A 24,664-nucleotide genomic window follows, 5' to 3' on the forward strand; every position below is an offset into this window, starting at 1 on the left:
GCCTCAGCTACCTTAGGGCCCACACAACAGAGAAACATTCTTTCTCTACCGTGGACCATCTGAGCTCTCTGTCCTTAAGCTGGCGACTAATAAAACCAATAGGGTGTTCCTTACCCTTCTCATCTACTTGTGATAGTACAGCTCCTATCCCAGTGTCAGAGGCGTCCGTCTGCACGATAAAAGGTCTTTGATAATCAGGGGCCCTGAGGACAGGGGCCTGGCACAAGGAGTCTTTTAAGCCATTGAAGGCCTTCTCACACTCGTCGGTCCAAGTTACCTTCTTGGGTTTCTTCGGAGTTGTGAGGGCAGTCAGAGGGGCAGCTATGGTGCCATAGTCTGCCACAAAGTTTCGGTAATACCCTGTGAGTCCTAAGAAGGCTCTCACTTGGGTTTGTGTAGTGGGGGTAGGCCAGTCTTGTACTGCTTGTACTTTACTGGGTAGAGGCTGTATCCTCCCTCCACCTACTTCATGTCCAAGGTAAACCACTGAGCCTTGTCCAATCTGGCATTTACTAGCCTTTATGGTCAAGTGTACTTTCTGAAGAGCATGGAGCACAATCCCGAGGTGTTTCACATGGTCTTCCCAGGTGGCACTGAAAACTGCTATATCGTCCAGATATGCAAGACAGAATTCGTCCAACCCATTCAAAACATGATTCACAAGCCTCTGGAAAGTGGCAGGTGCATTCTTCAGCCCGAACGGCATTACCCGGAATTGGTAAAGGCCGCCTGGAGTAGAAAACGCTGTCTTCTCCTTGGCATGTTCTGCTAAAGCTATTTGCCAATAGCTAGCAGTGAGGTCATGTTCTGCTAAAGCTATTTGCCAATAGCCAGCAGTGAGGTCAAACGTGCTGAGGTACTTGGAGGCACCCAAAGTATCCACCAGCTCATCTGTTTGAGGCAAGGGGTGTGCATCTGTCTTGGTGACAGCATTCAGAGCCCTGTAGTCCACGCAGAACCTCAATTCAGAAGTGCCTGCCTTTGGAACCAAAACCACAGGGCTGGACCAAGGACTACTAGAGGGTTCAATCACCCCAAGGTCTAACATCTTGTTGACCTCGGTCTTAATATAAGACCGTACTTTGTCTGACATCCTGTATCCCCTACTTTTGGTAGGTACACTGTCTCCTGTGTCTATGTTATGTTCGCACCAAGGTGTCAAACCAGGCGACTGTGAAAACAGGGGGGAAAACTGCCTAAGCAAAGTTTTCACCTCAGCCTGCTGATCAGAAGTCAGGTGAGGGGCCACTCGGACACCCTCAAAGGAGCTATCTGAAGGACCGCTTTGGAACAGGTCGGGGAGAGGTTCAGACTCCTCCTCCTCAACATCTGAAGCCAGTAGCAGTGCTGCGATTTTGACTCTTGGGACGAAAGCCTTCAGCCTATTCACGTGAAACACTTTTGGAGCCTGTCCAGGCCTTCCAAGGTCTACTAAATAGTTAACCTCACCCAGGGGCTCCACCACTGTGTAAGGGCCTGACCATTTGTCCTGTAAAGCTCGAGGCCTTGTGGGATTCATGATCAGGACTTGCTGACCAGGTGTAAAGTTGATGAGGGAAGCTTTCTGGTCATACCAATGTTTCACCAGCGCTTGTCCTGCCTTCAATTTATCACTAGCCAAGCCCATCAGAAGTACCATCCGTTTTCTGAGCCCTAGCACATAATCAACTACGTTGGTAGTAACAGGGGGAGTGGGCATCTCCCATCCCTCTTTGACTATGGCTAAGGGTCCCCGTACAGGATGACCGAACAGAAGTTCGAAGGGGCTGAAGCCAACACCCTCCTGTGGTACCTCTCGGTAGGCAAACAGTAAGCATGGTAAAAGAAGATCCCATTTTCTTCTCTGAGGTTCTTCCAGAGCCCCAATCATGCTTTTTAACGTTCTGTTGAAACGTTCCACCAGACCATTGGTCTGGGGGTGGTATGCAGAAGAGAACTTGTAGGTGACCCCACATTCTTTCCACATAGCCTGCATATACTTCGACATAAAGTTGCTGCCACAATCCGACACAACTTCTTTAGGGAAGCCAACCCTAGTAAATATGCCAAGTAAAGCTTTTGCAACTGACTTGGCAGTTACAGTTTTCAATGGGATGGCCTCAGGATATCTGGTTGCATGGTCCACCAGCACCAGGATAAACCTATTGCCTGCGGATGTTTGCGGGTCAAGGGTACCAACGATGTCGATCCCTACCCTTTCGAATGGTACCCCCACAACTGGGAGTGGTACCAATGGAGCTTGGATTGTCGAGCCAACCTTACCAGATAACTGGCAGGAGGCACAACTCCTGCAGTGACTTTCTACTTGCACCCCCATCTTGGGCCAGTAGAAGTGCATGGATAACCTTTGCTTGGTCCTCTTCATACCAAGGTGACCAGCAAGAGGCACTTCATGCGCCAACTGCAGTAGGAAGGGCCTAACAGCAAGGGGAACCACCAACCTCCTATGGTCTCCTTCTGTAGACTCTGTGGGCTCACTATACAGGAGTCCACCTTCCCAATAAATCCTATGCGTCCCAGGAGGTTCACCCTCAAGCTGGGAGCAGGCCTGTCTCCTTAGGCCTTCCAGAGATGGGCACTCACGTTGGCCTTTACTGAATTCGCCCCTATCAGGACCACCTTCTACTAACAAGTCTTTTAGTTCAGGATGATCGTTGGGGTCAAATACTTCAGGCATCGCCACCTCCTCGTCAGGCCCGGGCGATTGACCAACTTCCTCCACCGCAGTGGTAGGCGAGCTCAGGGGAATATTCTCTTTCCCTCGTCTTGACTTGTTTACTCCTTTCGCCTTGGGTTTTCCCTTCGGCTGGGGCGGCGTATTGGTCTTGGCCAATGCTGCCCGTGCTTGAGACCGTGTGTAGGGTCTTTCGGCAGTGTCTCCTACGAGCCCTAATGCTCTGAGATCATTACCTAACAAGACCTTTCCTGGGACGTTTCTCTGAATGCTCACTGGAATCCTGACTGCTGTACCATTTAAAGTAAGATTTACAGGTATTACTGGGAACATACGGAGTGGGCCGTCGGCCAACTAAGTGGGCATCAGAGTAGCTCTGGCAACTTCCTCTGAGTCTACCAAGGTAGAATCCACTACAGTTCGACTGCACCCACTATCCCTAAGAGCTGGAGTATCTACTCCATTGATCATCACACTGTCTTTAAAGTAGTGCTTGGTATTATCCGGAATCCTAGCATACGCCTCTGCGACTTTAGGCTCCCAGGAACCCAGGGAAACTAAAACTACCCCAGCTTCTATCCCGCTGGGAAATGAGTCTGAGGAGAAGGATGCTCCTGTAATCTCTTCTTCCTCGTAGGAGGAGAAGGCCAGATTAGCGGAGTGGACCCCCAAAGGTCTAACCTTACACCGGGGATCCCCCTTCACGTGGTCAGTTGCTCCACAAGCAAAACAAGATCCATTGGGTCTGTTTGCATAGGGAGGCTTATTGTAACCAGAGTTCTGTTTTGGAGGCGGACCTCCACTACCCTGTGAGTTCTCTTGTGTCTTACCCTTATTTTTCTTTTTGTGGCCCTTTTGAGAAGAAGATTTATCAGATTCTCCACCCTCCTTATCTTTGGACTTTTTCCCTTCCTCCTGCTTACCAGGATGAGTTTTGTCCTTATGGGACACTCGATGTGACACCCATAAGTCTGCTGCAATGGCCAGCTTCTTAGGATCTATCTCCTTCGAATCGGCCAAATGCTGCTTGAGCTCCGGGGAAGAAGATGCAAAAATGTGTTCCAGCATGACAAGATTTATCATGCCTTCGAAGGTAGAAACCTTATAACCTTCGACCCAGCCAGTTAAGTTTTTCAAGGATTCAGTGACATAAGATACCCAAGTACCACCTTCCTTTTTCTTATACTCTCTGAATCGTTTCAAATATTGGGCCGGAGTTTTCCCAAACTTTAAAATGAGAGTTTGCTTTAACCCTGCGAAATCAGCTCGCTCAGCCTTCGACATTTCCATAATGGCACTACAGCCAGAATGGGGCAGTCTGCTGAGTAACCAGGCAATCTTATCAGCATTGTCAACTTGTTGAACTTCACATGCATACTCAAACGCATTCAGCCAGTCCATAATGTCATTCCTTTCCTCATACACACTGAGCAGATCTTTCGGAAACCGTGGATGAGAGGAGGCCCCAGACCCATGTCCAGGACCCTTGGACCCATTTGCAACCTGAAGCTTGGCCAGTTCCAACTGGTAATCCCTGTCTTTCTGTTTTTCTGCCTGTTCGATTTTTAGTTTGGCTATGCTGAATTCAAGCTCCTTCTGCCTAAACCGCAGCTCTTGCTTCTTGAATTCAAGCATAGCCACCCCATCAGCACTGGCAGAGGAAACATTAGACATCTCATCCTCCCTGTCCTCGTGGTCGCGGTGGATCAGTGCAGCGGCAGAACCGTCGGTTCTACCAGTGAGAGCAGCCCCACCTTCTTCTGCACTGTCCTCAGAAGTTATAGCGTCAAGCTGCGCTTCTTGCCACGCCACGATTCTTTGGATCATATCCAATTTCGTGCCTTGAGAGGAAACACCCCTCTCCGCACACATCTTTTTCAATGTTTCTGATTTGGAAGCATTTAAAGTTAACAAGGTATTTGTTTCCATACTGTTAGATAGGACTATGGCCTTTTTAAAGTTATACTACAACAATTCACTACGTGTCCTGGTTGGAATAACCTGAAATGCCTTAGTTCGTGCGCAACACTGGATACCTTCAGTCGTATCCCACCGCTGTACACCAATTTGTTAAGACGGATTTCTGAACTCTGTCCTGGTGGCGCAGAAGTTCAGAAGGCCAACCTAATTACTTGGAACAGGGTAACCTCTAGACAAGCCAGACCAATCAAGGTAGCGATCGCGGCGGTCAAGATTAGGTCTCAAGAAGGGTGAGGGTGACTGAAAGCCCGCAATGAGCACACAAAGCAAGGACACTTACAAACTACTCCAAACAGGTGTTATATTAAAAATATATACACATTTATTCCAAGGCCTTTAAAACAATGACCGTAGCGAGAAATCACAATACAACTCTAGTAAACCAACACATACCATACCAATACAATATATATACAAATACAACCAGTCTCAAGCGTTAGATGCACGAAATGTGTAGTCCACCTAAAAGGGAAGGAAAACAGGCAGTGCGAAATAATGCTTAGACCCAGTCCGCCTTCAGAGGCACCTAACTAAAAGGAAGTCCGAGCCCTACGAAGAGTGGAGCCTGGTGCTCAAAAGTACCTGCACACGCTGGTGCCAACGGGCAAAAGGGGAGTCTCTTCAAGGGAAATCAGGCAGTTCAGTTTAGTGCACAAATGAAGAAGAACAAGTTCCGCGACTCAAGCGCAGCCTCCACTGTGGCCAGAAGCAGAGCGCGAGTACGGAAAAGGGTGCTGTTTTCACACAGCGGGGAAAAGCTATGGGCTTCTGCAGGAGGGGCGACCAGTTCCTAGCTATGCTACTCACCGGTCCCCGATGCAAGCAGACCCAGGCTTCTCCGCGTCAGTTTCAGTCGCTGGCAGGTTCAGAAGAGCAGGGGACGTCTCGTCGTCGTGTTGAGTCTGCAGCAGCAGAGTTGAGTAAAAGACCACAGCAGGGCAACGGAGCGGTAGTGTGTATCAGAGCCAAATGTACACTACTCACTTCAGACCTGGGAACGCCAAGTGTACGAATCGTGTGAGAGTGACAAGGACTCGAAATACTACACAACCTGGCGGTGGTTACAGAGCAAGATTCCTGTGTAGGCTGGTCAGTCTGCTGGATGGCCCAGAGACGCTTCCGAAGGCTTACTAGCAGGAGATGGTGAAGATGCCGAGAATAGCTGTTCCCGCTATTCCAAGGGTCGAAGTACCAGTACAGGCCTTCTGGTTCGATCAAAGGTGAAAAGGGTTTCACAAGGCGACAGCAGTGCAGAGGAGCAGTCCTTCAGCGGGTCACCAGCGATTCCTCGGTTCAGCCTCTTGGTTGCAGGATACTTGGCTCCTGTATTCCTTCGTTCGTGAGAACTCAGGAGATCGACCTGGTAGTGGTGTTTCCAGCCCCCTCTTATCCACGGTTCCCTTCGCGCCAAAACATAGGGGACCCAATGGGAGATCCGCTCATCAACACTCACACCATTCGTGGACCAATCACGGACCACGGTGGTCCCAGGCATTCACACCACCCTAGACTCTCTGGCACCCAGGATGTGTATTAGGACCAGACATCCCAGCCCACATCCTGGAGGCACACACAAGACATGTAGAAGCCCGCAAAAGCATCTGTGTTTCGTGGGAAAGTACATGCCCAAATAAGGAAGGCCCCGGGTCAGCTCGACCTGGGGAAGGTGAAGGGAGCAAGACGGTCAGCGGACAGGACAAAGGAGCCTTGTGGTCTGGCCATTTTGGGAGCCAGGCCACCATTTTGGGTTAAGCGCTTAGAACGCCAAAAGGAGCTCAAAACACAAGAAACGATCGCTGCCACCATTCCCGTCCGTGAATCACTTGCACTGATCAGTTACAATCCTAAAAGAGTATCTAGGGCCTGTAGAAGGCTAGAGACCCAAGAGAGCAGTAACTTAGCTTACAGTGCCCTCTTGTGTCATGTTGCACGAAAGCCGCAACATGATAAAAGAAACTACGGAAAACAGCGTTTCCCGGTACTGACTATTTTAAGGGCATGTCAGTTTCCCCGTAAGAATGGAGCGAAAGCCCAGAGGAGTGCGGCAGAAGGCTGCACTTCTCTGGCAAAGTCGAGAACAAGGTGAAAAACAACAGAAACATGTTTAGGGGCTGCCACATGGAAGGAAAATTACCTACAATTACGAAATCTTTCCTAACAATAGTGTCACACTAGATGGGTACGTTTTTAAGAGTTTCTTTAAAGAAAGAAGAGTATCCACCTTTCTGGGTCGTCAGAGGGACCCCAAAAAGATTGAAAGACAAGGGGAGGGTGGCTGGAAGCAAGGATTTTATTCTGAAAGAGAATGGCATGGGAGAGCAAAATGGGAATGCACACCTGCCTGTAGAGCCCCCCCAAGAGTAAAACCAGTGACTCAGTGTTGCAATGAAGGCAGCCCTGTGTCCCAGCACTGGAGAAGCCCTCTCTCGGGAGACACTTCCGAGGAACTTCTGAGCAGGCTTTGCAGTCGTAAGGGATTCATGGTAGCATCCAACATACGTGCAGGGTGGTGAACCAGTTGCGCCCAGTGATTATAGGGAAGGGGTAGCCTGAACAGCATTACTGTGGTAGGATTACCCCGGTTGAGAGAAGTAGAGCCTTGCATTATGGGAGCTGGTTTTGGCCAAAAGAGGCATCAGCAGCAGAGTTTCCAGCGTCCTCCTAGGTGCTTCGGTTTCAGGTTTTAGTGATACACTAAATAATGTATACAGGCCATTTATCGGAGGACTTGCAACATGCAAGTTTTGCTGGCAATCGAGTTATGTATGGCTGACCTATGTTAAGTTATGCTTGTTACTGGAACTTGCTTGATGGATCTGTCGTCAAAGGGCAGACCCCTCTGAGGCAAAGGCACAAATGGGGAGAGTGAAGCAAGGAAACGCCAAACAAGCAAGGGAGATATGATGGGTCATTTATAACTTTCCCGTATACAAGTGTTTCTTGATGAGGGCACACCACAAAGTCACTCCTCATACCATGTAAATTTTCCACTCAACCCGTGCTTTAACGTGGTATAAGGACAGAGTAAGCACTGTTATGAGTTGAGTGTAGGTGGTCCAATATAATGGGATAGATGGGTATTGAGGAAAATGGCACCAGAACTGGCAGGCTGGAAGCTGGAAAAACAATCACTAGCACAGGTCAATGGGCAGAAGGCCAGAGAAGGAGGCTGAAATGCCAGAGAGGAGGAGGGAGAGCGGGACAAAACCTCAGTAAGACATTCAGAGGAAAACCAGTATGATGAGAAGAGGTAGGCAGAGATGATTTCAGAACTGGAAAAATGGGTAACCCGCGGACAGCATCTGGGTTCCGGCGTGGAGTCACAGTCACAAAAGACACCACTAAACGGCAAGGCTCCAGGTATGGGAGGTAGACCCAGTTAGTGCCATGATAGCAGAGAGTACTGCGCAAATGCAAAAGCAAGACAGATGTTTTTTGTGCCTGCTTATATCTAGCAAGATGCAGGCGCCAATGTGGAGGAGGCCATTGCTTAGGAAGGCATACACTAATAGGGGTTCCTAATTCCTGCATAGCTGATATGGCCAGTGTCCCTGCAAATTCAATGTTCATATGCCATGATCATCCCTCTCTCCCCCACCCAGAGTCACAGGAGCTCCAGGTTGGGTGTATCTGCTATGATGTAGGCAACTGCAATTGAAAGGCCACTGATGAAAAACAGTGGTTGATAATGGAAGGGGAACAAATAAGGGCATGTGGGTTTGCTGAGTTGGCTGTGCGCTGGCAATTTCTTGGATGACAACCAGACTTTATCCTTCATATTATTTAGTAGTTCAGAGAACCTATGTTTGTCTGCATGACGTTTATGTGATCTTCATCTCTTCCAAGATTGACCAGCTCAGCCGATGTATGTGTGACAAATTGGATTCTGCCTCTCAGGAATACACGGATGAGTAGGGGTAAAATGGCCCACTCGGCGCTCCCACTGCTACAAAACACAATGCCATCATGAAGGTAAAACTGGGACAATCGAGAGAAATACCTCCTTTGCCTTTTGTGGTAATGCGGGCTGAGGGAATGCTATTCTCGTACGTGGGGTGTGAAAGTGAACCAGTAATGACTCAAACAACACAGTATCATAGTCCAAAATAAAGGTAATGTTCAATCAAGGTTCTCTAAAAATATAAACACTATAATAAATCAGAGCACCTGCAAGTAGAATGAAAAGAGGTTACTCTACAAAACCCACTCCAAAGGAAAGAACGAAGAGATGTGACAGGCTGGAGAAAGTAGCACTCCGAGTGTGGTTCCAGGGGTGGTAGGTAAGGTACTACCATAAAAAGTGTATTGAGTTGAAAATGGTAGTGATCGTGACCGAACGGCCCAAGCGAACCACGTAGGCTGTTCATTGTCACAGTACCTGGATTCTGTTCTTGGTGGGCTGATGTATCAGACTTCGGCTTCGAACGTTGATGCATGCTGATTGGGCTCAGTTGGGCACATAGGATTGTGGAGTGCCTGGCAGCAAGTGCGCATCGAGCAGGGGCGAATGCAGGTGCTCAGTGCAGTCGAACAGTTACAGTTCAATAATGCAGTTCGGGGCGATCCCAAGAAGACTTCACAGTAGGCCACACCAAGCTGGGCTTAGGCCCCTAGTAGACATCGGCGAGTGACGCTGCAGCGGTTAGTCAACGGGCGACAGTCATTCAAGTGATGATTGAGGGTGCGGTTCTCGGGCTAACTGGGCCGAGCCATGATTGTAATTCCTGGTTAGTCTGCGAGTGCCGCGTCACCCCAACCCCCACCCCCAGAGATTTGGTTTGAGTTCCGGTGTTGAGTAGACACTTCGTGGCTAGCAAGTGATGTGCTTCGCTAGGATATGATGCATTGTTGAGCTGGTTTAGATGCAGTGCAATAGTTCGGCTGGTCGAAGGAATGTAGACATGAGCACCAGCACCTTCAGGATGCGGAGAACACAGAGAGACCGGTTTGGTGCAATATAACGAGGAACTTTGGCTGGTCTGGCCCCATGGTTGCTGTGAGGCCTTTGCAAAAGACCCGAGGACAGGATAGTCCAGTTCGGGGTCTGCTCGTGCGGCACAGAAGATCAGTTTCAGATTGGTTGGTCTTGGTCCACAGCACTGGTCACTCCCGCTGTTCCCTGGGAGTTTTTAAGGGACAAATCTTCCTTCTGTCTTGGACGCTCCTTCTTCACCTCCAGCGGAAGGGTTTGGACAGTGCAACTGACCCAAAGAAAGTCCAAGTGAGACTCCTCAGAACATCTCTTCGGTCTTAAAGTATCCTTAAAGGAACTGAAGGGGAGCAAGACTCCTTCTTTTAAGGGTACAAGTCCTCAGGTGATTAGTCTAAAGCTAGCCTGCCTTAGGGGACCAATCCCTTCTCCTGGCTGGAGTGGACTTTGCCTTGTTGATCTTGCACCCAAAGTGCTTTGCTCCAGAGGAAGTGGAGGAGACAGGAAAGCGAGACAGTGACAAACAAGATGTTGGAAGGCTTCTTCCAGTGTCTATAGCATTCCTGCCTATCCTACTCCTGCTCCCTTTCCTCCTACTCACAACAAAGATATTTGGACATGCACCACCCTGGTGTGAGGCTCCTCCTCCTAAATGGATGTGCTATGATAACTGGGCCCCGGATTACCAGCCCTCTCAAATGTCCTCTGGGTTTCTGTACTGCTGTGGTGCAGTATTGGCCTGTCTGACCAGAATACACATTTCCTTTCACATTAGAACTGACTCACAGGAGCTGACACATGTGCATTATCAATTGGGATGTGGCACCCATGATCCTAAGTATCTCCATGCACTATGCCTAAACTTGGGCATAGCTTATTCTTTGCCACCAGCATGAGGTACTCAAGATCATCGTAGTTTGGTACAGGGGGCATATCTTAAATGTCACCACTGTGCAGCAGTGGCTTTGCTGTCGCTGCTGCAGTCCAGTGGGCATCTTGTGACCTTTGAGCTTGCCCTGCGCCATGGGCAGAGCGGGTGTTGTGGACCAGGCTACTGATTGAAGAAGGAATCACCTGCATCATTTTATGTACTAATAAAAATCAAAAACGTTAGTGCTTTCCACCCTTGCCAGATGGCAATTTCTCACAGGTCCCCCAGCCATAAAGGTTGCTTTGCTTATGCTTTGAGACTTTTCTGCTGCGTTTGGTCTGGTAGACTATAACATATATATTGACAGACTGCATTCTTTTTCCCCTAAGGTTCTCTTTTCTGTCTGAACGTACTGCAAGAGTTTTTAGCAAATCTGCAGCAGCCCCCCTGTTGACTTGTTATGAGGTGTCCTGCATGGTCTTGTCTTTCCCCACCCTATTTAATGTATTCACAAAACCCCTTTTTGATACTCTTTATGATCTTCTCGTGTCATATACTAACTATGCTGTTGACACCCAGATTTTACTGTATTTTACTGGGGATTATAAACAGGATATGGACAATAGTTTTTTTATTTTATTTTCAAATTTGTATTTTATTGAAGATTTAAATCATATACAGTAAACTACAGTGGTCAGGGTGCATACTGAGGCCACATTAACATTAAACAAGATCTAGTAATTTTATCCCCCATCCTATTCCCCCCCCCCCCCATGACCCCCCAGTACTAGTCCTACCCATTCACATAGCACAACTTAACAACTTCATGCACATTGACAGATCAACATTTCAGTCCTATGGGACCTGGCTCATATATTTTGCCACAAATACAGCCCATTCCATCTCTAGAGGGCCAGCTAGGCCATGAAGTCCCGCTGTGGGTTACCGGTCATTTGGTCGAAAAAAAAGGTCGACAGGACAGATGGTCGACGCAATTTGGTCGAAAGACAAATGGTCAAATTTTTGTTTTTTTGTATTTTCCAATTTTTTTTTTTTGGGGGGCGGGGGGCCCCCTAACCCCCTTTTTTTGCTTAAAAAACCTTTTTTTTCCTAAACGAAAACCTGAAAAATATATATATAAATAAAAAAAAATTCGACCATTTGTCTTTCGACCAAATTGCGTCAACCATTTGTCTGTCGACCAATTTTCTGTCGACCAAATGACTGGACAGCCCCGCTGTGATCCTTTCCATGGTATATACATTCCTAGCCACATTGATCCATTCGCTTTTACATGGAGGGTGCTTGTTTTTCCATTTGGTTGCAATACATGCCCTTGTGGCCAGCATTAGAGATGCTGGCATTTTTGTAAGTGTCATGTATTCCCCTTCCACCTCTTCCATACCAAACAATGCCAACATGGGCGATTTTGTTCGGGCTATGCCATCTAGGTCTTTTATCCACCCAAGGACGTCATCCCTGAAAATGTGCACCCTCAGGCATCCCCACCACATATGCCAGTAGTCAGCATTCTTCTCACACCTTTTCCAGCACTTGGGGCTTGTGTTTGGGAACATTTTTGAGAGTCTGACCGGGTCATAGTGCCATCTATGGAGTAGTTTAATGGAGTGGAGTTTATATTGGGAAGAAATGGATGTCTGGTCTACTCCCCTGCAAAGTCCGTCCCAGAGGCCCGGGTCATTGTTGGTTCCCACATCCTGTTCTCATCGACCCCTTAGGTTTTTCTGTGGAGCCTCTACTCGATCCAACCACAAGACCCCATACATTGCTGAGATGAACCCCCTCATTTTTGTCCTCTTATCTAGGAGTGATTCAAAGGCTGTGAGGTCCCTTTGTATCTTTTCCTTAAGCCCTGTTCCTGTGAGGGCCCCTTTTAGCTGTAAATAAGTGAATACTGAGAGCTTACCTATGTCCAGTACCTCCTCTAGTTTGCTTATGGTGATAAAGTTACCCCCTGTCATGCTCCCCACTACATGCTCATCGTCTTGCTCACGTTGTCATCGGCTGCCATAGGAATTGTCCATCTTTGGGTCCTGGAAAGCGGCTTGGCGGTTTGCCATGGTCACGCTGGGCTTTCCGCAGACTCGGGTTGGCAGCTTCACGCTCCGCGGTCATATGCGGCCACATGACCTCGAAGCCGACATTGCGGCATTAGCGCCATATCCAGGGAACGCCATAGTTAAGGACTGCATAAAACAGGAAGCGACGGCTGATGCAGCGCTTCTGATCATCGTTTGTGTGTTTCCTGAAGCTTTTGTCCGAAGTTCCATCATGTTACGCCGTGAGGCTGCCTTGTTACTTGGATATCTTGTTCACCTACCCTGTTTCTTGACCTCTGCTCTTGGTTACGTTTTGGACAATTTTCTACCCTTTTTGGTTATGACCCCGACTCACCAATTGGTCTACTCTACTGCCACTTTATTCTGCGATTGACGCCGGCCGCTCCGTGACGACCCCGGCCTGCATTTTGACCATTCTTCTGCTGAATTATTTTGTCTCTGACGCCACTCCCTTTGTGTTGAATTCAGATTGCCTAGTGGAATTGCATTGCCGTCTTCATTACCTTGCCCGCCTGTGTCTGAGCGGGTTTGTCCCTGAATACCTCACCTCTGCTGGATTCTGCATCTGTCCTATCGTGACTTTGGCCATCTAACTCAATCTTCCCTTCTCCAGCCCCTTACCGACTTACCTTCTCCCTCCTGGCACTTCTTCCTGGACTCCTCCCGGCACGCTTCATCCTGCACTAGGACTGTGGACTCTACACGGCTAATTCGCAACCCGACACTACTGCGGCCCTCGTGCCGCCCAGGCCTAGCTCTTGTACTAACTTACCTTTCCTCATGTTTTAGAACTCCTTGATCCTCCAGGAGCTCTGCCTTCTGGGACATAGACCTCCTGGACATCTTAGACACCGCAACACGGTAAGACCTGCTCCTAGCTTTGCTATCCTTCTAATTAGGGTTTGTTGTAGGCTTCCAGGTGCAGCATTTAATCAAGGGGTGGGTATCTCTTTTTCTTCTTCCAGTGGCAGGTTCCAAAGCAGGGATCTTCCTAGGTGCTTCTCTAAGGATTCCATACTCCTTGATCAGGTTAGTGATCGGTTACGCTTTGGTGATCCTTGCTTGTGGTTCTTGCCTGTTTTTGGAACGCTTTCCTGATTTGGGTTTTCTTGTTGTTCCAGCTTGGTGTCCCTGTCGGGTGTCAGACACTCTCACCCTTTCAAGTGATTGGCTAATCTGACCCTTAATTCTCATACTGCAGGAGGGTGTATTACTGGGAAGGACTTGATTCACTCACTTGTGTTTAAGCTAATTGTGAAACCCCCCTTCAGAGCTGTCCTATCCTTTCCAGCCCCGCTTCATGCCATTTCTGAAATCTTTCAGGGATCAGTATTGCGTCCCTAACTCCCAGAGATGCCCAGGCGGCAAGGGCCATGTAGTCACACCCAGATGTCCCATAGAGTCCCTACGATAGGGTGTTCACCGATCCTACTCAGGAGCTTGTTTCTCGGGACCCATAACCATTCTCCTACTGTGGCCGGGTGCAGCTGTAGGTTATGATTACCCTCCTGTAGGATTACCACAATATGCCATGTCCTTAGACACAAACGGTTAGTTTGCGAGTGGAACAACCATGTGAATTCTCTGGTCCCTTCCCAGTCACCCCTACACCACAACCCTGCCCCTGGGTGCTAGCACTAGCGCACCGCCACGCAATTTGTGGCAAAGCATATTTCCAATGCCGCACGCAAACCAGATTTATATCTTATCTTTGAACAATGTGATTCTAACAAGTCGACAAGTCGGCATTTAGCTGGTTTTTCTGATTGAACCCACGGGTTGACTTACACCCAGCCTTTTCTTATTTGTTTTGTCTCCTTCACAGGGGACAGAGCAGCTTTGGGGCAAGCTGGAAGACTGATACATTACAGAATACAACTAATCGTCCTGAAGAAGATGGTTAAAACCACATAAACCATTGAAACCGGTCAACCTTTCTGGCCATGGGGGCTCTCATGACCATTTAGATATCCCTGCCAATCGGGGGATACAATAACATAAAGATACCATCTTTAACTCACACCACGTGGGCTTTTTAAGGTGTCCCAGTTAGATGGGTACATTTTTATACATTGAATCAATAGACACAACTTCTGCATGTGACAAACTAGATGCCTTAGGGTGAATAGAAAATATGCAGAAATCCCACAGCTAAATGAAGTCCATGCAAGCTAACCAGTTGTTCCAACAAGTTTTAAAAATCAGTCTTGTTGCTTGCAGCAGCCAATGGGTTTGTTTTTTTCCTGGTTGCTCTTTTATGATTAACTAATCTTAATGAAATCTGGTATTTCCATACAATTGGTGAAGTGAAGAACAGCTTTCTCTTTATCCATTTATTTATTTATGTATTTATTTGATAACATATTTTATTGATTTTTAATAAGCATACAAATTAAACATAATACGATCACAACAATCAGTCATACAAACATTCTCGATGCACGGCTCCCCATACACAGTTTAAATAGTTCTTTATATATTAGGTCCGTGGGCTTCCAGTCTACACATAATGCAGGTGGGTCTCAGGGGGATTCCAACAGTCTATCAAGTCTGTTTGTGGGTTCTCAGCGTCTTTGTGTGTCCTCCAATTTCTGCCAGATCTTGAGTGCTTTCCATGGGCATCCTCTGGTGGTGTATACTCTTGTTTCCATTAACACACACATATCTACGTCTGTTATCCATTGTTCATATTGTGGGGGTGAGGGGGAGCCCCACAGCTGGGCCAGATTCCTTTTTCCGAACCCTGTGGCCGTTGCCAGCATGAGTTTTTCAAATCGGGATATGTCTATGTCTTCATCTATCCCCAGTAATAGCAGTTTGGGGTCCATTGGTATTACTTGGCCAGTGACCGATGATAGTCTGTCACAGCATTTCTGCCAAAAGATCTGGATTTGTGGGCACTCCCATAGGATGTTGAAAAAGGTCCCTCTTGCCTGTTGGCATCTTAGACAGTTGGGGTCCGTTGCTCTCCCTCACTGATGTAAGGCCTCTCTTGGGTAATATACCCTGTGTAGGATTTTAAGCTGAATCAGTCCGATTCTAGCCGATTCTAGCCGATATGGCGATTTCCTTCGGATACATGAGTGCTTTGGTCCAGTCTTCCGGTTGTATTGGTCCCACATCTCTTTCCCATTTTGCTTTCTGCTGTAGCGAATGAGGTTATTGCATTGTACATTATGGAGGTTATTTTATTATCAATACGCTCTATCACAATGTTCCTCTCAATAGGTGTGCACTCTAGTATGTTCAATAGGTCTATCGCACATGTGGTGAGTGCATGTCGCATTTGTCTGTAATGGAAGTGTTCTGTGGAGGGTAACTTGAATTTGTCTCTCAGGATCTGAAATTATACTATCTCGCCATCTTGCAGCATATCTTCTAGCCTTGTTATCCCAGCTGCCTCCCAGTTTGCCCATTTCGGAAGTTTGCCAAGCTCCGGTAGGTGCCTATTCCACCATAGGTGCTGTGCCAGTGTGACCTTCCCCTCCCAGCCTAGATGCTTGTGTGCGTCTATCCATATTTGCGTTCTATGTGCTGTAGTTGTTTTGGGGTCGGGGATGTCGTGCCTTGGTAGAGAGTCTCCAGTGGAGTGAGCCCTTGTCTCGCCTGGCTATCCGCTCTGATGTGTGGTAGTTCAGGGTTATTGTGAAGGATGTCATTTACTAATGGCATCTGGGCTGCCCAGTAGTATGTTTGCAGGTGGGGAAGTCCTATCCTTCCCTCCCATACGGAGCGCTGTAGAGTTTTTAGCGCAATTCGGGGGTGCCTCCCTTCCCTGCACCAGTTTCCTGAGTATCTCATCTATTTTATGAAATTCTATTTTGGGTATATACAGTGGTGCGTTCTGGAGGATGTATAGGAACCGTGGTAGAGCCAGCATCTTAAACAGTGCCGCCCTTCCTAATAGGGTGAGAGGAAGGGTCATCCAGTGTTTCACATCGTTTGCAAATCTATCTCTGATTGGGTGTAGGTTTTTGGATACGTATTGTGTAAGATCTGTCGTAATCTGTACCCCAAGATACCTGAACTGATCATTTTCTATTCTGTATGGGCAGTTATTTAGAGCTGTTGCGTCGATTCCTTTAATCGGGAATAGAATGGATTTACTATAGTTTACACGTAGGCCACTAAAGGCTCCATATCTTTTTAGTATATGGGTGACGATGGGGTATGATACTGACGGATCACTTGGTTAAATCACTAGATCGTCAGCATAAAGGGAAACTCTGTCTTCCCAGTCCTGGGCCCATTGGAACCCCTTCCACTGCTGCACCCTCTCAGCATTATTGCAAGGAGTTCAATTGCTAGTGCAAATGACGTCGCAGAGAGGAGGCAGCCCTGTCTGGTCCCTTTGCCCAGATTAATACTGCGTGAGGTCCATCCATTCACCCTTATCTCAGCTGTCGGGGCATTGTATAATAGCTTGACGCAGCCTATGAATTGCTCACCCAGTCCCATTCTACCCATAATGTTCCACAGAGCTTCCCAGTGGACTGAATCAAAGGCTTTCTCAAAGTCAATCGTGAGGAGTGCCAGTGAATCTTGCAATGTTGGTGTCTTTTCCATAGCAGCGTGGAGCCTATGGATGTTCATCCGTGTGGATCTCTGTGGCATGAAGCCGCATTGGTCCGGGTGGATAAGAGTGTTTATTACTGTCTGGAGCCTATTAGCTAGTACTTTGGCCAATATTTTTGCTTCTTTGTTTATAACTGAGATCGGCCTATAGGAGCTGCATGCGTCTGGCGGTTTGCCTTCCTTGTTTGTAACCACTATAGTGGCCTTTCTTAGATCTGGGGGCAGAATTCCTCTTTCTTTGGAATACAGGAACATTTTACGCATGTGGGGTGTTATTTCTACACTGCTGATCTTTTTCCACGTTTCCACTGGGAAGCCGTTGGGTCCTGGGGTTTTCCCATTTTGGAGTTGAGATAGGGTTGTTGTCAGTTCTTCTTCTGTAATTTCTGTTTCTAGACTCATTCTTTGCGTATCATTTAAATGTGGGATAGTGAATGTATCTAGTATGCTGGGATCTATCTGAGTCGTCGGGGGTGGCGTATAGTGCCTCATAATATGCTGCAAAGCTTTTGGCAATGCCTGGGTCAGTCGAGATCCGTTCTGCATTTATGGTGGTTATGCATCTTACCTGGCGATGCCCCTCCTCTCTCTTCTCCAGCCACGCTAACATCTTGCTGGCTTTGTCTCCAGTCTCATATATTCTAGTGCGCATGGCTCTGTGTGCCTGTTTCTCACAGGTGAGTGTGATGTTATGCAATTTCTTTTGTGCCGCTTGCAGGGTTCTGTTGTCATTGGATGCACCTGTGTTTATGTATTGCGTTTCGGCATTTCGCACCTCTGCTTCAGCGTCTTCAACCTCTTTTCTATGCCCTTTTTTGTGTGCTGCTGTCCAACTCAGTATTTCACCTCTCAAGGTTGCCTTGTATGCTTCCCATATGGTCTTTCATCGTTTATCGAGTCTTGGTTTAACTCAAAGTATGAAGAGGTAGCTTCCTGGATCTTTAGTATCAACTCTGGAAATCTTAGATAGTAAGTCAGTTCGGGATGGGGTCTTTCTGTTTCGAGTAGGATCATTAACGGGGAATGGTCTGATATCCCTCGGGGCTGTAGAGTTGCATCCGTTACCTTGTGTATATTTTCGCCGGGAAGGAAAAAATAGATCAGTCTAGATAACGATGCGTGTGCACCTGATTGGAACGAGTATTGTCTTTCTGTCGGATGCAGATCTCTCCATGCATCCTTTAGCCCCATTGCCATTGCGAAGGTGGCGAATTTGGTTGGTATCGCTGGATTTCTCCCCCTTATGTGTGCGGTCCTCATTGACATTCATCACCTCGTTGAAGTCTCCACCTATTACTAGTGTGTCTGCAGTGTTGTTGGCTATGATCGGCGTGATGTCATCGAGTAGAGTCGTTATGAGCGCTGGGGGAGCGTAGACCGACAGTATGGCAATGGTTTGGTTCCACAGTGTTCCTTGTATGAAGACAAATCTTCCTCCATCATCCTGGGTTATGCTGGATATTTCGATAGGGGTTCTCTTATTTGTATTAACACGCCTCTCGAGCCCATGGAAAAGCCTGCATGTATTGCTGTGCGGTATTTGGTTCTCTTAAAGAATTGATACATTGTGCCAGCCAGGTGTGTCTCGGTGAGTAGTACTATGTCTGGATTGTGTCGGTTCAGGTATTGTGTTACCAGTCTTCTCTTGATGCTGTTTCCCAGGCCGTTCACATTCCATGTTATGAGAGTGAGCTTTTTGGTGTTTGGTCCAGTTGCACTCATTCCTTGTCGTGTGCGGTTGTATGTGTCAGTCGTCGCAGTTTAGATGAGAGGAGTCCTGTGCTGCTACTGTTTGGAGTGCCCTGGTATCTTTTCTGTTTAACGTGCATGCCCGAGCCGTGCTTTTCCTGCTGCCAACAGATAACGTGATCAAATCCCGAATTTATTTATTTTTGTACATTTGTAGCACGCACTACAGCCCAAGGTATTTAGGCGCTGTTACATGAGATTGTAGGTAGGCATGATTCAAGTTACATTGGAGGCGGCAACAAGTAGGGTTCTTTGGTTACAGATATAGTTGGTAGCAGAAAAGGTAGTTACAACAGTGGCGAAACAATGAAAGCTTACTTACAGTATTGGCAATAATACATTTTAGGAAGATTTCAAGGACAGAGGTGCTGAGCATCCGGCCACAGTACGGCGGGATGAGCGGTGGGAGCAGGTGCAGAATCTTACAAGTCACACAAATAGCAATGTTTTAATAGCGTTGCGGAAGGCAAGGTGGGAGTCAATCATCCTCCGGTGCGTGGGTAACGCGTTCCAGTGTGAGGCCGCCAGAGCGGGGAAGCTAGTGCCACCTGCACGCACTCTCCGGGTCTTGGTCGTGGATATCATGTTAGTGCAGGCCGTTCGCATAGGCCTAGACTAAGTTTGCTTCGATATTCTCTGGGCCAAGTAGTGGGGTCCAAGCCATGTAGGCATTTATGCATGAGAGCGAGGGTTTTAAAGATAATTCCCTCTTTGATGGGCACAATGAACCTGTCTCCTTACCTCAGAGATGTGGTCCTTCTTGGAGATTCCTGTGGCAGGCCTCAAGTCATTGTTGTGGACCAGCTGGAGTTTAGCAATGTTTTTGAAAGAGGTCCCTACGAGGAGGGCATTGGAGTAATCCAATCTTGATCCGATAGTTGCCCTAGCAATGGTGAGGCAGTTCTGTTGAGCTAAGAAGGGTCTTGCTGCATTGAGAAGTTTAGAGTAGTAAGCCGAAGAGGAGGCAATGGCGTTGACCTGCCTATTCATAGTTAGGTAGGAGTCCAAATAGACACCCAGGGTCTTGACTGTTTGGGACACCACGATAGGTATGTTATCAAAGGTGAAGAGGTATGTTATCAAAGGTGAAGGAGGTGTATTGTTTGTCCAGTTTACCCAGCATGGATGGCGACCCAATTAACAGCAGTTCAGTTTTCTCGCTGTTACGGCATAGCCAGTTTTCTGCCATCCAGGATTGGATTGCAGGGTAAATGGAGTTCAGAGGGTTCCTGTCGGCCTCGTAATCACTGGTGAGGGGGATAAGCACCTGGGTGTCATGAGCATAGTTGGTTTATGAGATGCCCAGTGCGTCCAGAATGATGAATAGAGGCATAGTGAACAGGTTATATAGGGTAGGCGCAATGCAAGAGCCCCGGGGGATTCCGGATTCCACATTTAATGTGGCTTGGAGTGGCACAGGCCGAGTAAAAAAAAAACTTTCATGGCCCTTTCCTGTAGAAACAAGGTAATCCAAGCACATGCCTTCGGGGAGAAGTTGGCTGCTATGGAGAGGTGGTGGCAGAGTGTGTTGTGATCCACCAGGTCAAATGCAGCTGATAAATAAAGGAGCAGAAGGAGCGCTGGTTTGCCTGCATCTCTGAGGTCGTCCATTTGATTTTTTTAATCTAGGATAGCTGCTTCGGTACTGTGCCTTGGACGGAAGCCAGACTGCCAGAGGCCCAAAAGACGGTTGTCTTCAAGGAATTTCTGGACTTGCAGGTAGGCTGTTTTGTCCAGTATTTTTAGTAAAAAAGGGACAGTTATAATGGGCCTATAATTCCCCGGCACTGTTGGGTCAAGGAAGGGTTTCTTAAGGAGCGGGCGTACCCAGGCTTCCTTAAGTCCAGTTGGGACATGGCCAGACTGGAAGGATGCATTGATAAATGCTGTGAGAAAGGGTGCAAGGGTAGGGGCACAGTCCTTAATGAACTGAGCCGGACAAACATCTCCTTTGCAATTGGAAGGTTTAATGGATTTGAGGAGAGTGATGACTTCAGATTCACTCATATCCTTGAAGTCGAAAAGTGGGGATGAGTTGGCTTTGGTGGACGTAAGCGGGTTACTGTGCTGATTGACTATTAGGTGAGTCAAGGCCTGTTGATGGGCTAATATTTTATTTTGCAAGGTATTCAGTTTATCAAGCATGGCGGATTGAATGTTATTGCACCAGTTTTCATCCTTCAGGGGGATGGGAGGCGGGGTGAAAGCATTTTCCCCCTGAAGACATTTCTTTTGTCCCTGATTTTGCATTTGCTATTCTTGTATTGAAGGACTCTGCTTTGGCCTTGATTATACCTGATTTATAGTCTTTGGAGATAGCCTTGAAGACCATCTTAGAGGCTTCATTAGGGTTGCTTTTCCAGCCTGAGAGTGCCGCTCTCTTCTTGGAGCGTAGTTCGATCAGTTCCTGAGAGAACCAAGCATTAGAATGCTTAGCTTTCTTTGCTTTCCTGAGAGTGAGAGGAGCACTGGCATCGACGCTTGCGTGATGGCCAGTTTAAAGGCACTAGCGAGAGTGTCAGGGTCCTTGGAAAAAGGGGGCTGGAGAGCCAGCACCTTGAGGAAAGGCGTGATCTTTTCCGCAGTGGGGTGACGTGAGCTTCTCGTGAGTGCCACAGGAAGAGGGGTCACAGGCTGCAGGAGCCCTTTATCGGTATTGAGATCAATTTGAAGTAGTGGTGGTCAGTCCATGGAATAGGGGTATTTTTGGTGATTAGAACAGAACAATTATGGTGGGTGACCCAGTCCAGTGAACAACCTTTGATGTGGATTTGATCGGAGATGGCTTGAGAAAACCCTAGAGTGGATAAGGCTTTGTTCAAGACTGCAGCATGGACATCCGTCGAGTCATTGAGGCCTAGGTTAAGATCACCCAGGAGCATGACTTTGGAGTTCTTTTTCAGATTGTCTGAGAGAGAGTGAATCAAGGCCTCATGGAATTCTGTGATGGGGCCTGGGGCTTGATAGACGATGTGGAGGGCAAAGGTGAGGTTTGGGGAGAGATTGATTTTGATTGAGAAGGTAATCACAATTGTGGCCGAGTTCCCTATGAATCCTCCTTATAGCGATGGTTTCTTTAGCAATGAGAGGTACTCCTCCGCCTCTCTTGTGGGGACGATCCATCCCTGTTATATAGGCGTTACACCGTCCGCCATCTAAGGCCAGGCACCCCCGTTAGGGTCAGGGTGTTCTTCCTTTAAGGATTGACAGCACATTGATTTTTCACATTGTTGTTTCATTAAATTATTTGACAACCAAGTTTTCACTAATTGAAAAGTTATGGGGGACTTTTGTGGGGGATACCAACGTCCAGGTCTCAGCACCCTACGGTCATTTGTAGTTCAACACAAGTGTCGCATGCATATGAAATTCAAATGGAGAAAAACGTCCCTCTACTCCATTTACTTTGAAACAATCTCAGTTTGTATCATATTTTTCATGCGCCACAGAAAGTTGATTTTCACATAATCATTTTATTAGGTGATGATTGGATTAGGTGATGAGTAATCAAAGAGTCTCTGGAATTCAGTCCCATTTTAAAGACACTACATCAGCAATTGAGAAGATATCACAAGTCACATGGCAACCATGCTTTCAATTAGTAACTTGGGATGTAAAAGCTCTCTACACTTCGATCAAGCATGAGCATGCACTGGAAACAATAGATTATATATTTCAACTGGACTCAGCCTCACTATACCATCCTGTTAAGATGCTTAAGGAGATGCTCATGACAACATTACATAATAATGTGTTTCTGTTCAATAAGGAATTCTACAGACAAACCAGAGGTGTCGCCATGGGCGTTAAATATGCCGCAGCATTGGCGTCTATGCTTGAAGACCAATACATTTATACGGATCACGCATACCAAACAAACGTCATATTGTGGACTAGGTACATAGATGATGTTCTGATGATCTGGCGTGGGACTCGAGATGAATTAAGAGCAATTCATTTCAAGAGCAAATAGTAATCCCATAGGCATCAAATTTGTTGGAACAAGCAGTGACACCAACATTAATTTCTTGGACTTCACCATATATATATCTAACAACCAACTAAAGACCAAAACATAGAGGAAGGAAACTGAAGTAAATTCGACTCTTTTTGCAAGCAGTTGCCATCAGAATGCGGTAATAATGAACATTCCCAAAGGAGAGGTCATTAGAGCAAGAAGATGTCTTTATGAAAGAGTATGCTCTTCTGTCAACCAGGTTTAAGGCCAGAGGATACACTAAGAAATGTATTTAAACAGCACAAGACAAGGCACAAAGACTGAATAGAGAACAGACTCTAATTCCAAAAACCAAGACGAGCAAGCCTGCTGAAAAAGTGAAATTCATAACAACATACTGCGCAAATAATTTACAATTGCGTAAGACTTTAAAAAAGAACTGGCATTTGCTTAAATTAGATCCACATATAAGAGAATTTGTAGATGATTCTCCAACTTCCATCTTCAGACAGGCAAAAACCCTGAAAACAGACCTAAATCCATCATTCCTTAGGGGAATTAAGCAAGTACAGGAAAGAACATGAATGCAACAAGGAACTTCAGGCTTTAGAAAATGCGGTACATGTTTAATGTGTCACTATGCATTAGACAATATGAAAGTATTCAAAGATACAAAAGGAGCTCAGACCAAAATAACAGACAACATCAACTGCCAAACCAAATTTGTGGTGTATGCGATCATTTGCAAATGTGGCATGATCTACATTAGCAGCACCATTAGGGAATTTAGGGTCAGGATCCGAGAACACTTGCCCTCTATTGGAAGTCAAGAAAAATTATTGATCCACCAAAAACTTAGACATTCGACTGCGCCAGTTTCTTGCGCAGATAGTTATTTATTGATTGACAAAAAATGTGTTCAATCGAAAAGGTCAAAGTTGCCCTTGGTGATAAATTAGCTTATGCAGTTGCCCATTATGATAACACGTGTTTCGGCTTATGCAGCCTTTCTCAAATCAGGGCTTGTACTCTCTTTCTTTTTTATATAAAGATTGTTACATGTTGATACATGTTTACACAAATAAAATGATTAGTGTTAGTTACCAATCAGGTAAGTGTCAACAGTTTAAGTTATACAGTGAATAACGGTTCCTTCAATGATCACAAATTGTTTGAAAGAACATTTGTAAACAAACGCACAGAGAGAAGGGGTTGGTGAAGGGGAGGATTGTATAGGTTTAGAAAAAAACAACAAATAAAAGTAAATAAAAGAGAAATATGATTTGTCAATTTAATACTACAGCTACGGGTCTTAATTCAGACAGTGAAATTGTGTCCTTCTTAAAATTACTACGATTTGAACAATACTGATTTCCCATTTGAGACAGATTAATGTGTTTCATGTCTAGTGACATTCACTAAACTTGTATTGTGGTAACCTTCCTAAAATGCACTTTATTACACCTGGTAACATATAACTGAATGAATTAAATCTATCGTAGATATGATAAGAGTATTTACAATGTCTAATATTAATCTATAAATCATATGCTTTTCCACCTTTCAAAACTGGCACCTAAGTGAAAATGAAATTTTGATTGCAAATTCATTGGTACCTCAGGTTTAACCAAAATACGCCAATAATAATGAGTTTATAAATCCAATTTATCATTGCACGTGCGTTGAAGCACAAAATACGTGTTGTAGATGGCTAGTTCATTGAGGGCACATATGGACGTGTAAAACTAATCGTGTGCATTATATTATATATATCTTTTTAGCCAACAGAGTTAAAAGTACTTTGCTAGTCTTAGCATAATTGAGTATGGAGTTAATTGAACAATTT

The 24,664-nt window shown here is 46.4% G+C and overlaps 1 protein-coding gene across 4 annotated transcripts in view; it reads left to right on the plus strand.

Moving 5' to 3' along the window:
* PIGV (phosphatidylinositol glycan anchor biosynthesis class V) overlaps window positions 1-24,664 on the plus strand; it is a 449,007-nt gene that overhangs the window by 68,018 nt on the left and 356,325 nt on the right. Inside the window, exon 3 of one of the 4 annotated variants that reach the window (XM_069622867.1) lies at window positions 20,490-20,579. The exons of the other annotated variants lie outside the window; for them this stretch is intronic. The gene's annotated coding sequence lies outside the window, so the exon portion shown is untranslated. The remainder of the gene's footprint in view (window positions 1-20,489; window positions 20,580-24,664) is intronic. 4 annotated transcript variants of the gene reach the window in all.

This window comes from Ambystoma mexicanum, chromosome 11 (assembly GCF_040938575.1).
Source record: "Ambystoma mexicanum isolate Mex_15411 chromosome 11, UKY_AmexF1_1, whole genome shotgun sequence".
Lineage (NCBI taxonomy): Eukaryota > Metazoa > Chordata > Amphibia > Caudata > Ambystomatidae > Ambystoma > Ambystoma mexicanum.